At 37.3% G+C, this 14,250-nt stretch overlaps 1 protein-coding gene across 2 annotated transcripts in view; it reads left to right on the top strand.

The window, feature by feature from the left end:
* Positions 1-154: 154 nt before the first annotated feature.
* The window catches only part of LOC6031771 (ATP-citrate synthase), a 50,466-nt gene continuing 36,370 nt past the window's right edge, over positions 155-14,250 (top strand). The window contains exons 1-2 of one of the 2 annotated variants that reach the window (XM_038251406.1): positions 155-360; positions 5,399-5,436. The gene's annotated coding sequence lies outside the window, so the exon portion shown is untranslated. Of the gene's footprint in view, positions 361-5,066; positions 5,185-5,398; positions 5,437-14,250 lie in introns of those variants that run through there. The other variant, XM_038251407.1, reaches the window with a different exon arrangement.

Below are 14,250 nucleotides of genomic sequence, written 5' to 3'. Positions count from 1 at the left end.
TCGGTTTTGACCTAAACGGAGTGGTTATAACTCCAAAATGGGTTATTCTGAATGTGCGTGTACCTCAACCGCTCGCTCTCTTTCTCTCTTTACGCAACAAAAACAACAACACTCGCGCCTCATCGCACGAGAGCGCAGTCACAAACCCGGAGAGATTCTCCTCCATTTGTCAGTTCGTTTCGGTCTCGGTCGTCGTCGGACGGTGAATGAGGTTTCAGTTTTTCGGGCTAAAATCAATCCGCGAGTGAAATTTTTTTATTGTGTGTGACCAAAAGAAAGTTTTGACAACTCTCTTCCGGAACCGAGGAATCTCTGCCTCCATCGTTGTTGGCGGAACCTGTGGCCCAGCGCACCTTGCAGGTACGTGTCCACGTCACGCGCGACGTCGTGCCGGAAGTTCGGGCTTCGCCGGAGCAGGAAAAACAATTGATTTTTCGGCGGAGAGATGGCCACTTGGCTTGCTGCTCTTTGGTTCGTTCTCCGGGGCGGGCGGATTTTTACTGTTACTTCTTGGGGCGGTTGCATAAATTAACAGCCCTGTGAAATGCATGAAAATCGAGGAGCCGACTGGTGAAATTTACATTTCAGTTCCCACTAGACGAATTGAAAAAAAGGCGAAAATGTAAAAAGAATCGACGAAAGAGTCGAAAGAATTTTTTGCTCCACGACGAAGCACGCAAAATTCGAGGAGAAAAGTTTGCTTGTGGTCATCTCTCTTTTGCCTCTTTCTCTCTCTGGTCTTGGGTTGGGGCTTTTATTTGCGTCGCGGCGGTATTCGTGAAGTAAATACAACGGCAATGTTTTTCCCCCTTGAGTGCGTGTGTGCCACCTAATGGCCACGGCAGGTTTGTGACGTGTTGGCCGAAACGAATTTGGGCTGGGGAAGCTGGGGTTCAACATTGAAGATTTTAATCTTGGAAACGATTTATCTGGGAATCGTCAGTGAGAGTGACTATGGGTAAAAAACGATACACCTCTCTTATTTTTAAAATAATAAAAACAATTTAAATGATAATATTCGTAGTAAGTATATCCGTAGTAACAGTTTAATAGGGCGAATCTGCGAAAAACTTTCAACCCAGGATTATTCTTATATAGTTAAGAGCGAGTTTTTCACCAATGTGTAACAGGTCGTATCGAGGTGCTCCGATTTGGATGAAACTTTTAGTGTTTGTTTGTCTATACATGAGATGAACTCATGCCAAATGTGAGTCCTCTACGACAATGGGAAGTGGGGTAAAACGGGCTCCGAAGTTTGAGGTCCAAAATACCTAAGAAATCTTAAAATTGCTCGCATTTCCGTAAAACTTCATCAATTCCAACTCTCGTAGATGTATTTGAAAGGTCTTTTGAAGCACTTTTAAATGGGCCATAGACATCCAGGATCGGTTTGACTTTTTTTCGTAGCTTTTGCAAATTACTGTTAAAAATTGATTTTTTTTAAACCTTAATATCTTTTTGCAACAGCCTCCAACACCCATACTCCCGTAGGTCAAAAGATAGGTAATTTCATGGACTATAAGCCTACGGTATTAACGTTTTGACCAATTGCAGTTTTTCTCGATTTTTCTACAACAAACATTTTACAACGTTAGTTTTTGCCCTGTAGGCCTCCATAGCGGCACTTTTTGGTCTCAATTTTGCCATATTCGGAATCCTCGGAAAATTTCACGTTAGTTAGAGGTATTGAAGTGGTAAATTTGATTGGAAAAATTGCCATTAAGAATGGATTAAAATATTACCACCGTGGGTCCGTCTTTGACGACATCTCGGAAGGCACTGAAACATTCTGAGGCTATCTGATAGCTTCTATAGTTCCCAAGAAATGTGGCAACCATGGTGCAACATTCTCGCGTGACAGTTCCACGAAAGCAGGAGACGAGGCAAAATTTGCTAAGTGCTCTCAGCCAATCAGCAGCCGGGATTTTTCCTCTTAACTTTTGAATACTTTAAAAAAGTTTTATCAACTATGTGAGGTAGTCTACTTGCAATTTAAGACTTCCCCGTTTGTTTGGTGGATAAAGCATACAGATTGCTTGAATGGAGTGGAAGATATAAGCGTTTCAACAATTACACAAATCGTTACACTTTCGCTTCGCGAAATCTTGGGTTGACACCCGTAGACAGTGTCCTTAGGACAAAATTCTTTGTCAAAATAAATAGGGGGATTGCGTCGCTATTTTTAGATCACGTTTTCCACCTTTTCTCATCGAAACCGACTACTTTATCGACTTTATTTTGCTGGGCTCAGCACTTTTCTACTCTTGGTTTTTTAGGTGCAAGAGTGAAAAAGTGCTGAGTCATTGTCTAAAAATAGACGGCGTCCTATCTCGCCCAGCAAAATAAAGTCGATAAAGTAGTCGGTTTCGATGGAGAAAAAGTGGAAAACGTGGTCTTAAAATTGCGACGCCATCCCCCTATGGTTGATGTTTCGAAAGGTCCTCTTTGTTGATCGAAAACGTAGGGGAACTTATACCCTTTCTCAGCCTATTTCTATTATCGGCCTATCAGCACTTTAATCATGAATAACAGCTTTCAATAAGGTTTTTTTTTTTACTATTCCAAAGTAATAAATAGCTCAAACAAAAGTGAGCAAGCAACTCTCCATCTGGAAATGTTGATTTAATAACGGAAATCGGCAAAAATCGGCTCTCTTAAATCGCGTTTAATTTAACTTTTTTTTAGCTATATTTTAAGACTGCATTTTCAGTATTCAAGAAATAGTCTAGCGTGACGTCACAGTCTCACGTACCCCCTTCTTCTCCTTGTCACACTTGCGACAACCTCACGCCAAACCCCCCCCCCCCCCCCACCCCAGAACTGTCAAACTATCACTCGAATCGGGTATTCCATTGATCGAACGGCTTAGAGTGATTAAAATGGGTATATTCTCCTACCTCAAATGACAGGATTTCTTCTAGGATTGTGATTTTTTCACCAAAGTTTTCTTAAGATGTCTTCTACACAAGATTTAAAATTTAACAGATTTAAGTCTCATTCAAAAGAACCTGAGGAATTGCAAACTCCTTAAAAAACTTAACATGATGCATACAACTCCGATTGTTTGGCAACTTTTTGACCAGTTTGTCACCCTCAAAATGTTCTATCTGCATAGGAATCCCGTGACTCATAGGTTGTTTTGCAAATTTACTTTATTCTGGTTCTTTTATTAAGTAACACAAAAAATGACTTTTTGGACGTTTTGCTTGCCAATTCGAAGGGCAGGGGATCGAAACCCGCCATGAGCTTCATGTTTTTTTTTTTCATTACATAATTCCAAACTCAATTAGTCCAGAACTTTCTCGTTAGGAGCAGATGGGTATCGAACCCAGAAACATTCGCTTATCGTAACCATTCAGCCATGAACCGCTCCTCAATCAGGACGAAAAAATAGTTTTTTTTTACAGAAAACATCATAAAATATTCTATGCATTCCCCAGCGTTCAGAATATTTTTGGTTTTTAAATGTACTAGATCGCAAAAAGTTTTTGCTACGCATTTTTTCCGCCAAAGGACCATCCATAAACCGCAGTGACACTTTTTTTGGAAATCCCGAACCAATGTTTGACAGTTTGATATTTTACCTCCTTTGATTGTTTGCCTGCATTTGTTTGCAGAAATGTTAGCCTGAATACATTTTGCAAACTGTTAAACTCGAAAAAGCGCGAGTTTGTTTGTCATAGTCTAATACCTCCTTTAACAAATATTAAACTGCCGAAACAGGCATGTACTTTTTAAAATTTTGTGATTTTTTGATTTATTGATGTCTTTTTAAGTCCCATAAAAATACATCTTTCGAGCCATAGTGCGCCCTAGTAACATTTTAGGTTTTAACGTGAAGACTTCCATCATTGTCATGATTTTTCGTTCAAAGATATAAATTTTGCGTCGCTTTCAATATTTTGACAAAATTCCTTCAACAAGTTGTTTAGAATAGTGCCCTACACATGCTGATTCCTTTTGGTAACGATTATCTCATTCCTTGTAAAGTTATGGAAATCGTCATTAATCAATGATTGCCATCTAGGGCGTCAATGATTGTACCACAAAATTTTATAAATTTTGAAACACAATTGCTTTAGATAAAAAATTCCTTCAGTGGCTTCAAGAAGGCAACAACCGGCACATGCTGATTCATTTTGGTGCTGAAATTCGTTAAATTGAATTTAATACAGAATATTTTATACTGATGATCAATTTTTTTCGAAAATGATCAACGGCTTCACCTTAAGTAGGCCATAAAAGCCTATTTAGGCCGTATGAGGGTTTTCAGAACCATGATAAAACCTGTAAGTTTAAAAATATTACTAGGGCGTGAAAATCGTATTTTTTAATACCAAAATTCTTTTTTTGAATCAAAATCATATTTGCAATCGAAACTTTTTTTTTGCGGTCCTTGGGTAGATGATACTGATGACACCTCTTCGGTTGACGCCAAGGCGAGGAACATTCCTGAAGGAGCCCAACTACATCCGTCTTGGTCAAAACAGTTTGGCTCTGATTCCTTGCAAGTGGCCTAGCCGTGGAATCGGCTCGTAAACCTTCGACCAGCGAGGATCACAGTCGAGATGGCTAGAAAAAAGAGGCAATGTGGGACAGGGAAGCAATTTGTGATTGTAGACGGTATTGTTTTGATTCGCAACATGTTGAGTCAACTGCTGTGGATGTACCTGAACATCTCTTCGTTTCATTTTCAGCTATCATTTATCTTCTGTTTTATTTTGGCGATTTCAAGAGGACCAACCGGGATTTGATACCTGAACTTCCTACTTGCAAGACAGTAGTCGCAACTATTAGGCCTCATCATAATACTTATCACATCAAACGAATTTGTGATCAAGCTTAGCGCACCCCACTCTCTGGATATGATCCGAAGCACACGATATTTGTGTGTATTTCGTTACTTGCACTTGAGTTTGCGTGTATTCGCGTGCCACCACACAAACCAACCAGTTACACCTTTCGCGGAGAGATTAGGAAATTTCTCGAGTGGCCCGCGCGCGACCCATTATGGAAGATTCGGTCAATTGACACGGGTTGGGAGTAGATAATCCAGCGCGCACGGAAGTGGATTTGGATTTCATAAAAATTTGGCAAACTTCTCCAACGGGGTCACATTTTTGACTGCTGACTGGTGCAAAGTGCCGGCTCACCAACACTGCTTGAAATCGAGCTGCTCTGCAGGTATGCGCGAGGTTTGCTGGCGGGGTACAAAAATGTGACCACATGTAAACATTGGCGTGGCAAGTTATTGAACTATACCAGCTTGCGTAAGCTTAAAGAGGGATTTGCATTTTGGAACGAAACGGTGCTTGCCGTGGCAGATTTTGAAATATGACCGGACATTGCCTGGTTGACAAAGTCATATTTATCGAGTTTTTTTTTTCTTTCTTTGCAGAACTCAACAACTTGACGAAGCGTTTCGCTGATCAACAGGTACGTCTCCAAAGCTGTGAGGGCAATCACCGTGGCAAGTGATCGTCGTGGGTACATGTTTGTAGCGTTACGTAATTTGTAGACGACACTGTCAAAAAAAAAAAACTCGCCACCAATATCCAGGGCCGAGATATCGATTTCGCTGTGTGCGCGAGACTTGAATGAAGAGCACACATCGCTGCAGAACTCGCGCACGTGGTAGTACTGCTGCTGGTGTAGGTGTGAGTCTGTGAGATCCTCGTCCAACCCGCCAAGACATTGGCGGATTGGATATCGTACGAGATGTGGCCTGATGTTGAGAGCGCCAGCCAGAGAGAGAAACGGATTTGTTGTTGTTTGTTAATGGACGGCTCAACCGAACACCCGTTGTCAAGAGCTGTGGCTCACATAATGATGGTGATCGTCGTATTATGAGTACGACGACGTACGCGAAATTGCGGTGGTGTGCGCGCTTGTCACGTTGGCCACGACGACGACGCGACTTGTGCCGGCACAATAACCCATCATGAATCGGCGTTTAAAGTGTTGTCGCTTTTTTGTTTACATCTGCTGCTGCTGGCCTGCGCCGCCGTCGCCGGTAATAACGCTTAATGTGATCATACAAACACACAAAATGGGCCGTAACGATCCCGAGGGTTGATTTTGCTCGTAAATTAATAGAAAATACGGTGGGGAACAACACTTAGAGGCTTAGTTGGTAAATTCCGGGTTTGGTAAACGAGGTTCGAAGGTCAAGTCATGAAAAAAGGATAGTTCTCGTTTATGAACTTGAGGCAAAAAAGTGAATCGGGATTTTGGTTATTCTTGTCCATCAAGTTTTTTTTTTTTTATTTTGACATCATACTTCGATGCCCATGTGCTCTTTTGTACTATCTAGATAGGAATCGCAGCAATCTTAGTAAAAGAGAGCATTTTATTTTAATTTTCAAAATAGTGTCCATCTGCGTCCATCTCTGAAATAAAAATTTGAAAAGTGAAGTTCTTCACAATATTTTTTTTTACGTTGTTGGTCCTATACCAGGGGTGACCAAAGTATGGCCCGCGGGCCAAACGTGACCCGCGAGGTGATATTTTATGGCCCGCGGACCCATTTTGAATGATCATGTAAAATGGCCCGTTGACCACTTGTAAAGTGATTTTATACTTTTTCAAAATTAAGGTTAATTTTTAACTTTTATATGCTAATCTTTTTTAATTTTTGTTTAATAAAAAAAAACTTATGATTTATCAGTATTTTGATAGGGTACAAATAAAAAAAAATTGTTTTAACTAAAACAATTTCACACGTTTCAATGTTCATGAAACTAGTAAAAATCGTCAAAACTTTCATCAAACATTGTTGGATATATATGAAAAACGTTCATGTTTGACTTAGGTAGAACTCTGTAATTGTTGCAAAAAATATAAGTTTTGTTTATCAATTTGCAAGTCATAATGACCCTTTTATGAACTGACCCTCAAACTTACATTGCACTTCCTTCGGGATTCGAACTCATTACATTTACAGTTACTCATTACAGCTTGAAAAACCAGGAGCAAAAATATATTTTCAAAAAACTTCACAATTCAAAAATATGAAATTTAAGTGCAATCAGCTGAAATTATTTAAATGTGCATTCCTTTGCATTTAGAATCATTTGACCATGTTTGGGTTGATTAAAAATAATTGGAGTTTTAGTGAATTTTCGATGAAATGGAGTTTTAGAAACATTTTCTAACATTTAACATTTAAATAAAAATGTTGAAATTCTGGCTGTCAATGATTTTTCATTAACCACACTTAACTTATAGATAAAATTACGCCTTTAGATGTATTGTTCAACATATAATGTCACCATTTCGAAATATAAAAAAAAATCAAGTTTTTTTTTAGAACACAAGTACATTCAGCTAAAAACATTTTTTTTCTCAAATACCTGAAACATTAAAATCAACAATACCGATAGAAAACCGTTGTTTGTGGTTTCTTTTATTTTGAATTGACATTTTTTTTAAATAACGGAAATTAAATCTTTTAAATTAAAATAACGTAATTTAATTTTTGCAATTCCGTCGTGAAACTACTTACTTTTCCTGTCATTCTTGAACGACGAAATAGCCTACTTTTCTGTACCAAAAATAACAGAATCGAATAGCAACACTTTTCAAAATAAATGCTGAAAAGTTCTACTTTTCAGCACTCAAATGGGTGCTGAAAAGTTGAACTTTTCAGCACTTGTTTCGAAAAGTAACAATTTTCAACATTTTTTGATTTAAACGATTTATTGACAAAATACATGAAAATTTGACATAAAATTTCACTCATTGTGTGTTTTTGGGAATTGCAAAAAATGTTGTAAGGAACTCATTGCAAAACTTGATTTTTTCAGCACTCTTCGTATTTATCCAACTCGGTGAACCTCGTTGGATAAATGTACGACTCGTGCTGAAAAAATCCTCTTTTTGCAACATGTTGCATAAACTACTATTTTTTAATAACCTTTTTTGTCAATTTAGTCCGCTAGCTCATTTGAGCTTCAAATTTCGCCCGGCCTCCAAAAACTTTTAGCACCCCTGTCCTTTACCATTGGTTGTTGAAATGGCCTTGCAAAGAATTATAATTACGAAGTATGTGTTTTTCCAAGTGCTACGGATCTGAGCCTAAATTTTCAATCGATGACATCGTGGAAATTTTGGATCCGATTTCTAATGTTAAAAAATCCCCTTCTGAAATGTTAGTCGTAGTTTTATAAAACCTGATTATTTTTTTTTTGTCTGAGATGGACAAGGGACACTATTTAAAAAACTAAAATAGACAATTTTTCAGGCATTTTCAACAAAAAAAAGGCCTAAACTCAAAACGGTTCGGTTGTTTTATTCTAAATTCAATTTTACATAAAAAATGTGGAATCCATCCACTACAATAATAATATAATACTAATCTCAAAGGTTGGCACTTTGGTCCACTTAAACATATATAAAGGAAGGGTGTAAAGTTTGAGTTTTTGCCGAAGACGCCTAATTTATTAGAAAATCACTTCTCAAGTTACAGATTTCAGATAATTTGAATTGCGGGACAGTCCCCAAATTTGTATTTGTATTTTTTTTTTTTTTAATTTTAAACCAATGATGCATAATGAGTAATGGACCTAAGATATCGACGGACATGTTTCATGCAAATAAAAAAATACAAAAATTAAAGAGGTGTTTTTTTTTTGCGAAATTCTAGAGAACTTTAGATAAATTCCTGAATGAGGGATTTTTTAAGAGATTTATGCACACAGTTATATTACATCCGGGAAAAGGAATATCTTTTATTTCAGAAATAATGTGTAATTTTACTTCTGAAAACTTGTAATTTTGCCACTTTTCTGGTGTAATGTCACTTTATCAGTGAGGTAACAATTTGGCATCATTCAAGGGGTAATATTCAATCTTCCAAATTTACACAATTTTTCACTGCGTAAAAAACAGGAAAAAAAGGTTTTTTTAAGTGATGATTTTCAAAGTAAAATATTAATCAAAGTGAAATTTTCAAGTTATTCTCCTAATCGAATGGGTAATTCAAAAGATGACTAATCTTCAAAAGAAATAACACAAAGTATAACCAAATAACTTTTTACATTATAATAGCTATGCTGCTACTAAACATTTGCAAAATTTTATTGAATTCATGATTTGTTTTCTTCTTTAAGTTGCAGTCTTCTTCCGATCTAAATAAAAAAAATCTTAATTTTACCCTATTTGATTATAAATGCAATAATAATCGTATTGCATTGTATTCCCAACTTTTTTTTAATGTATTCTCGTAAATTGTTTAAAACCGACCAAAAGTGTCTTTGTTAATAAATTTGGTCTTTTTGCAAACCAATTGAAAATTTATTAAATTAAATCAACTCCAAACTTCAAAACGTTACTTAATCCACCTTTAGGTGGTTGGTGCCTTCCTCACATTCATAAAGTCAATACATTCAGTAAAAATAGCAACAATCCCCCTTAACATGTTTAACAAATCAACTTTATTACTCATTTCTTTTGATAGGGTTCGCTGACCTTCAATATTTCTGACTCATCGGCAAGGTCTGATAAAAAACCTATCCAACGATAGTTCGCATGGAAGATTCAGACAATATTTCTATCACAATATCTGAAATCCGGCCTCCAAAAAGTGTATAAATAACACTTAAGTGCTAATAACTTTTGACAGAGTTGTCAGATCCTCGATGTTTTAGGCTCATTTGGAAGTCTTTCGATTATCTAACTAACGACAAGTCGCATGATGAACCCGGACATCATTTTTATTGAAATATCTGAGATCCGGCCTCCAAAAAATGTATAAGTAACACTTAAGCGCAAATAACTTTTGATAGGGTTGTCAGATCTTCAATGTTTTGGGCTCAAGGGAAAGGTCTTTTCAATACCTTTCTGAAGATGTATAACATGATAGGTTTTCTTGCAAAAACCACCCTTTTTACGATCTTCCGGACATACGCCAAAATCGTTTTTTTTTAACATAACTTTTGAAGTACTTAACTAAACTTGCTGCTTTTAAATAGAGACCTATGGGACCCCAAGACGGATCGAGTGAGACTAATACGGTCAAAATCCGTTCATCCAGTCCGGAGATAATCGAGTGACAATTTTTTTGTCCACCCACCTACACACATCCACACAGACATTTGCTCAGAACATGATTCTGAGTCGATATGTATGCGTGAAGGTGGGTCTACGAGGTCAAATTAATAAGTTCATTTTTCGAGTGATTTTATAGCCTTTCCTCAGTAAGGTGAGGAAGGCAAAAAGCTTTAAAGTTTGATTATTAAATTACAGCATCATTAACGAGTTCTACCATGGTCACGTTAAAACGTAACACTTAAAATTTAAACTTTGATCACCCTTCGGCTGGCTCTTATACAACTGGCTAATCGAATGCATTCGGGCGGCAGCAACTCCGTTTTGTAAGCCTATTTCGTTTCACCAGAGTGCTTTCAAGTCGTCGCCGTAACAAACTGAACCCAGGGTGCGGTATGAACGTTGCACCTCGCTCACTCTCTACAGATGCAATATAAATCAACAAAACAATATTTAGTCGGAAAACAACAACACGCTGCGAGAAACCTGTTTCAAGTCTGGAAAGGCTCAGCGCCCGTTTCGTTGAAGGTTGAAAAAAAAGTGATCAGTTTCATTTGGGACCAACGACCATGAAACACTTGCGATTATCTGGCTCGGATTGATTTCGATAGTAAAATCTAGAACACATTCGATTTTTGCATGTCGAACGTTAGGAACCAGATTTATAGTTGTAGGTCACGAGATCGGCGACCACTTTGAAACCAGCGAGAGCATGTCTTAGTTCAGCCAGGACGTCCCGACCTGAAACTGATTTGCATCTCCTGAAGGGGTGCAGCTGACGCGGTACGAGCCGGCTTATCTAGAGGTCAAACGAAGAGTGAAATCGGACGCGTTTGACGTAGGTCTTGGAAGCGCAATTCTTCCTCGCTTTAAAATCACGCAAATCACGGTTCTTGTTACGACGATGAGGTGTTGTTCCTGTATGTGAGTCCAACCGTATTTGAATTCTACCTTATCTTCCTCCGACCGATTCACGTTTGACCTTCTCCGGGAGCGAGTGAAAGACTCTGCTGGGAGACCACTCACTCAGTTGCGATTAATGGCCAAAAAATCAAATGAAGATTGTTTGCTTGAAGAATAAAAAAAAATATACAAAATTGAAACTGATTGCCCCCTGGTGTGGGGAGATTTCTCGAGGAGCTGTAACTCTGGCTTTGGTCTGCAAAAGTCATATAAATTCTACTCAAGTACTTATAACTTATGACAGTGTTTCCAGATCTTCAATGTTTAATTGAAAAATCTTATAATTTTTTTTTGTAAACTATTTCAAACACATTGTTTAACGTTCATTTTTCGCAATTCGCAATTTTCAGTGTAAGTACGGGCCTTGACCGATCTTATGCACTAGGTTCCCGACGAACACGCACTGCCCTTACACCTACATCTCACCCTGGCTCTGAGTCAGTACGAGCAGCACGCTAGAACACGCTTTGAGTGTTCGTGTCCATTAAAATTATTATTTCATGAAATTTTTTACAAAAATACGTATTTTTCCTGTATTTCCAAAAAGCATTTTTTTTCTCTAAAGAAACCAAAAATATATTGTTATTGCAATATAGGTATCAAATGATCAGGTTTTTTCATACATTTTGGATGTACATTTTTACATTTTTAGAAAATACTCCAAATTTTCACAAAACTACGTCTTTTCGAAAAAATACTCAAAATTTAAATTTTTACAATATGGGTATCAAACGATCGGAATTTTTTCATACATTTCGAATGTAATAAAAACATTTTTAGAAAATACTCAAAATTTTCACAAAACTACGCATTTTCGAATAAAATACTCAAAATTTCCGTTTTGACAATGTGGGTATCGAACGATTGGGATTTTTTCATACATTTCAAATGTTATAACAATATTTTTTGAAAAAACTCAATTTTTTTACAAAACTACGTATTTTCGAAAAAAAATACTCAAAATTTCCGTTTTTACAATGTTAGTATCAAACGATCGGGATGTTTTCATACATTTCGAAATTAATAACATTTTTAACAATACGTAGTTTTGTGAAAATTTTGAGTATTTTCAAAAAATATAGTTATTACGTTCGAAATGTATGAAAAAATCCCGATCGTTTGATACCCACTTTGTAAAACCGGAAATTTTGTGTATTTTTTTGGAAAATACGTAGTTTTGTGAAATTTTTTGAGTATTTTCAAAAAATATTTTTATTACATTCGAAATGTATGAAAAAATCCCGATCGTTTGATACCCACATTGTAAAAACGGAAATTTTGAGTATTTTTTTCAAAAATACGTAGTTTTGTGAAAATTTGGAGTATTTTCAAAGAATATTGTTATTACATTCGAAATGTATGAAAAATCCCGATCGTTCGATACCTACATTGTAAAAACGAAAATTTTGAGTATTTTTTTCGAAAAAACGTTGTTTTGTGAAAATTTGGAGTATTTTCTAAAAATGTTGTTATTACATCCGAAATGTATGAAAAAACCTGATCATTTGATACCCATATTGCAATAACAATATATTTTTGGATTCTTTAGAGAAAAAAATGCATTTTCAAAATATTGGAAAAATACATTTTTGTGAAAATTTTCATGAAATAATAATTTTAATGGATAACTGACGTCATCCTGATTCCAAAACACTATAATTTTTTGATGTTTGCATGATTTTTCATACGATTAAAGCCAATGTCTCCCATATAGCCAAAATCCCATAAGCTCTGTGCTTCAGTTGAGCACTGGGCCGTGCTTAACCGAGGCAGCTGAACAGTGCAAAACCGGGGCAGTGCAAAACCGAGGCGTGCAAAACCGAGGCATGACTGTAACCAATATTGGGTCGCAGAATTAAACTTTGATGTAAAAGTTTACAAAATAAAAAAAATATAAAAAAAATTGGTTTGATTCGATTATCCGAAGTCCCATACAAACCTTCGGATAATCAAACTTCGTATAATCGCGTCTGGACTGTATCTAAAAAAAAATGCACAATCATTGCAACTTTTTACGAAACCTAAACTGCTCAACAAAAATATAAAACAATCAAAATTTGAATCCTGTTTGCTGCTGCAAGCAGATACAACTAGTTTTAGACTTTCGCTGAATAATGCATGAGTTGAGACTGCAAGCAGCTCTTCCAAAAATTCCAATTCTGCAGCGGATTGTGTTCATGCCGTACAGGCTTACATATAGGATAACGACGCCTAATTCCGTTCTATTGTGCAACATTTTACGAATTCATCTGCTTCCACCTTATCACGTAAATCTCCGGGTTAGACCTTTGTTCCCCAACGTTAGAGTTTTTCGTCTTCACACATTCGAGCTGGCGGAGAAAAAAAAAGCCTCTCCAAAGAGACCGGATTCAAGCCTATTCAAGCCGATCGATGGAATGACGACGTAAAAGCCATGCATGCTGGCTTATTACCAAATCAAACAAAACTCAACTCGAGAGAACGAGCAAAAAACCGCGCCAGTGACGTCAATGCAACTCGATTTCATGTTTTCGTGTTTTTTTTTTGTCACTGCAGATCGATAGCAAAACCCAAACTTCATTCTGAACAGCGTCATTAATTGGCACTTGAAGGAAGCCTTACTGAGAAAATTAATCGTGGCCACTTGAATGTTTTCCCCTGAATGAAATCGGGATTAATCCAGTGAACGCGACGACCTTTACGTAACAAGAGAGGGTAAACTGGACGATTGGAGGAGCATTCGCGATGGCATGATTAGAAAGTTACTAAATTGCATCCTTATCTGTGGCGTTATCAGACGCTGATGCAAAAGTTGCCCGCTTTATTATTGTTTAGCCTGGAGGTAAACACTTGAACGGCACTCACTCGTTTGAAGGTTATTATTGGCAAAGATACTTTATGAAAAAAGTGTGGTTCGATTCGCAGGATAGGTTCCTGGTTGCGAACAAACAGTTCCCCCACAATCTCCCACCTTGACAAATTACATAACAAGCACAGGGCCAGAATTCCAGTCAGCCGTAGCTACTACGGGGCCGGCAATCAATGGTGCGATAGAGGAGAGGAGGCAACAGCGAGCAAAATTGAAGCTCAGGTGCAGTAACATGGAAAACGTGTCTTGTCTCATGGTCTAGAACAGCTAGGGTGGCAACCCAACTACGTTTAATGTTGAATATGAAATACAAAGAAAAAGTCTCAAAAAGATGCGCAACTTTTCTTGACCACCCTCCTTGCAAGCTCTGTACTTAGCTTATTGAATCTAAA

Source organism: Culex quinquefasciatus, chromosome 2 (assembly GCF_015732765.1).
Source record: "Culex quinquefasciatus strain JHB chromosome 2, VPISU_Cqui_1.0_pri_paternal, whole genome shotgun sequence".
Taxonomy (NCBI): Eukaryota; Metazoa; Arthropoda; class Insecta; order Diptera; family Culicidae; genus Culex; species Culex quinquefasciatus.
This window is presented reverse-complemented; position numbering and strand designations above follow the sequence as displayed.